Here is a 4420-nt window from a genome sequence, read left to right on the forward strand (position 1 = left end):
TTCACATCTGGAGCTTATATATAGAACAAGCTGTTTGGATTAAAAGCAACCAAATTTTGATTTGTAAACCTTTATAGCTCTATATACATTACTAAAGTAAGGAATGAATTACACAGGTTTTCATCATATTCTTTTTAGGGATAACTGCCCCGGTTCTTTCAGTGGAGAAACTGCTGTGAAATAATTCCCCAAATCATCAATTTATAAAAAGTCAAATGTTCTTTGGTATAATGCCTTTATTATAATAGTAACATGAGTGCAGTAAGATTTCACTAAAAAGGGAGATGGATCAAGGCACTGATTGGAATGTGCATTTGCAGGAACTAAATTGCCCCAGATCATTCAATAGAGAATCTTCTGTGGGAAAATAATATGCTCACCAATTCCTTGTGAAAAAAATGTTTGATCGCTTGCTCTCAAGGATGTGGAGAATCACATTGCTTTCAAAGATAGACTGTGTCCATATACCACGTCAGCTTTAGCAAAGAAGTCCAGTCCCCAATGAAAGCTCCTGTTTTTTAAACATTTATTTGAGAATGTCAGTGTCATTAGATGCATTGTCCCAGGGTTTATATAAATCCCCAGTGGCAAATCATCACTTTCAATTCATTATTAAGCCACTGTGTTCAACACTAAAATGAAAGCCTATTTACAGACCTCAAATACATTTGACTCACCAGTTTTTCTATAAATTCATAAGTAGCTGAAGTACCCGGTGTTGAGTTTAAATATTCAACTTATTTAGTTTTATTAAGTGATGTTGTTCAAACCCATCTAGTGGAAGGCCCCGAACATGCTCCCTGTGTCAAAGTTTTTCCTGGCACACTCTGCTGTGAGGTCCGACCGGGACCCCAAACACTCTATTAGGCATCCCAGACCAATTGCCATCCCTCTGTGAAATTTTTGTCCAAATTCATCCAGTGGATGGCTCAGAAGAGGCTCCCCGGGTCAAAGTACTGCCCAGCGTACACCAACGTGAGGTCCGATTGGGACCCTAACCACCTTAAAACCTGGCCAGGATCTAACTGGACCACCTCACGTTGGTTTCATCCCAATCAATGCAGGGGTGTCCGAATGCATAGTCGGACAGACAGGCAAACAAACAGACCAATACATTTTATATTTAAGATTTAACTTTTAAATGAGATATTCATTTACTCAAATAATTTAATAGCTTTAATTTTTTAATTACATTTATTTGATAGCCCTCATCAGGTTTCTTAAAGCTGGGCAGATAAATTGTCTGTCAGACAGACAGGCATTTTATCAGACAGACTGAAACCCATCAGATATGGGATATGTCACAGTGTATGGCCACAATATCTGGATTCCTCCCCTGTGACAGAACAGGGTAAATGTTGGCTGGTCAGACCTGGCAGCATGTACAAATAAAAAGTGGAAACTATGACAGGTACTGATCGCCTACTTAGACAAATATTCTATTGAAATTATAAGTGGAGGGTCATACAAACAAGTTTAACATAACATCCGAGTAAGAGTGATTCATCATAATATACAGTATATCTATGACCAGTCTACACATGAACGGATTTTCTGTCACTCTTAGGTGATTGAATATCTGAAAAGGAGACATCTATGGGACAATTTTGAATAGATTTTTCATCCGATTGTGAAGTTTCCTAAGGACTTGTTGTAGAGACACATTTTTCATAGTAAAACTGGGATGTGACTTTTCTGATATTACTTCTCAAATCAGTCTCTATATTGGGATCTGGGCTTTACATCACTGGTGAGAGAGAATATACATATTTTTCTTATATCCATGGAAGCCAGGGGCGGATTGGGCCACCGGGAAAGTGGAAAAATTCCTGCTGGGCCGGTCCCATGGTCTGTTTTGCCGAGCCGGCTAACACTGAGCGCTGGCGGCTACCACAATTTGGCATTCTAATAAAATGGCTGCAGGAGGGCTGCTGCACATGCTCAGCCACAGTGACTCACACCTCACGGCTCCACCTTCAGGGATAGGGGCGCTGGCCAACCCGCCAATAAAGATATCTTGGTTCACTGTGGTGGGTCAGGTTCAGCGCATGCAGCATCATGACATCACACTGCACCACTAAGCAAAGCTGCAAAGAAGAGGAGTAGTCACACTAAAAGACAGATAAAGAAAGTAAGTGTGGGATGGAGCTGAAGAGACACAGGCAGGCTGTAGAAACACAGGAGTGCTGGAGAGACACAGGAGGGACCATCATACGGCCAACCCTACCTGGGAGCCGTGGTAAATAGACATAGTGACTGAATGTTCATACGGAACCTTGTACTCTGAAATTTATTTACTCCATGCATTTGGAATTGAGTAGGTGGTATGATCCACCCTACACCCCCCATTTAAGGATACGAGGATTAAAGGGTGAACTGTATCTTTATGTTTCGGCCACTATATAAGTATTGCTGTTGATATTTTAGGACATATACCCACTCCCATTCATCTGCATGTTTTTGCAATTTTTTTGTTTGTCTCGTATTATTTTATGTGTATACATGTATACCAATATTAGACTGTACCATACTATGACCAAACCTTTTACACTTTGTATTTTATAATTGATTTAATTTGCTCTATTATAATTAGTATAATAAATTCATCTTACCCATTTATTTGTTATGTAATTTTTATACACCTGACTGCCTCTGACTTATAAGTAGTATAGTATGCGCTGAAATTACTGTATACCGACAGGAGGGGCCAAAATTAGAGCGATTTAGGGGGCATTGAGAGACTCAGGGGGGCTTGGAGATGAAGAGACACAGGGGAGACTAGAAAGACACAGGGGCATGGAGAGACACATGCGGGCCTGGATATGGAGAAACACAGGGGGGCCCTGAGATACAAATGTTTGGGGGTTGGGGAGAGACATTGAGGGCATATGGAGATACACTTGGGGCCTGGAGAGACACATGGAGGGCCTGGAGAGACACAGGGGGAAGATGGAGAGACACAGGGGGGCCTGGAGAGACACAGGGGGGAGATGGAGAGACACAGGGGGCCTTGACCTGTAGAGACATTGGGCCTGGACCTGGATAGACACATGGGGGCTGGAGAGACACAGGTACACTGTAGCTAGAGACTGAGAGACAAACGTAGCATATGGCTGGAGAGGCATGAGGGGGAATAGTGCTGGAGAGGCACAGAGGGGAATAGGGCTGGAGATGCACAGGGGAAGGGGTACGACTGTGGAACAGTAATCTTCATCAAGATACCAATTCAAAACAGCAACAAATAAAGAAACATAATGCTGATACAAATAGTACCAAATTAGCAAATAGTTTAAAAATATAAAATTGTTTGATCAGGGAAATTTTGTACTAGGGTTCTTAGATACATAACCAGTTGAAAAGGAATTACCACTACACCTGGCAGGACAAATTAATTAAATATCTAGCAATTTAGACCTTGTTGGACCATCAAAATTTATATGACCTCAACTATATGCCTATACTTGCTAATATATTATAGCTAATGTCTTGACACAAAGATTGCATAAATATGCAATGTGATCACTTCCCAGAATTGAGAATTTCTGCATTATTGAAACCCTGCATTATTGAATGTACTATTGGGTACATTTAGGGATGGGGAAACCTTGATAACAGTGGAAGCTGCAAGAGACCTATTTGATAAATCTCATGTGGACTTTCCCTAAGTTTTCCTCACTAGGTGCCCAATACCCCAGCATGACATTTGCTGAGAGCCTGAGACAAGTCTGGAACAAGCACAATTTATGCACTTTTTCTTCTTTGCAGGTAGTTACCTCTGGAAACCACAACAGCTTATTTATGGGAGTTTCGCGGGCGTGTTGCTGAAAGTATTTGCATGCACAGACGCTCAATCACTCATCTACAGGTGCACCAAGCATGAATGCCGCTACTGCTGACGCTCATACTGGGATCCCTGGTCCTTGCACATGTGGATGTATGGCTGTAAACCCGGGAAGGGCTTTGCAGCGGCATTAGCATGTAGTTGCAGGCGTGACTGTGGCAAAAGATGCAGACATGGCCGTCGCTGCATCCAACTCAGAATCAGGCCCATAGAGTGCACATTATTGTCCCCTCCACCTATAAAGTACAAGGATGGGTCTGTTGGACTAAATTTTTCTTGGATGCTAAATTAATTTTTTCTTTTTTGCAATCTCTATGTATCCTATGGAGGTAGAAATAAAATAGATCCCACCTTGGTGTCCACAGTATATCAGGATAGCTTCATAAAAAAAAAAAAAAAAAACACTTTGGGAGTATAATATGGGTACCATAGATCTGTGTCTTGTTAATAATTGAGAACACATGCACCAAACTGTCGTATTGCATGGTTCATTTTCACTTACATTTATTATATAGAGGAGTGAGTGGATAACATATGATTACTTTTCCACTAGTAATAGAATAGAGTAATAAATGATCA

Source organism: Taudactylus pleione, unplaced genomic scaffold, assembly GCF_031769625.1.
Source record: "Taudactylus pleione unplaced genomic scaffold, aTauple2 ptg000129l, whole genome shotgun sequence".
Taxonomy (NCBI): Eukaryota; Metazoa; Chordata; class Amphibia; order Anura; family Myobatrachidae; genus Taudactylus; species Taudactylus pleione.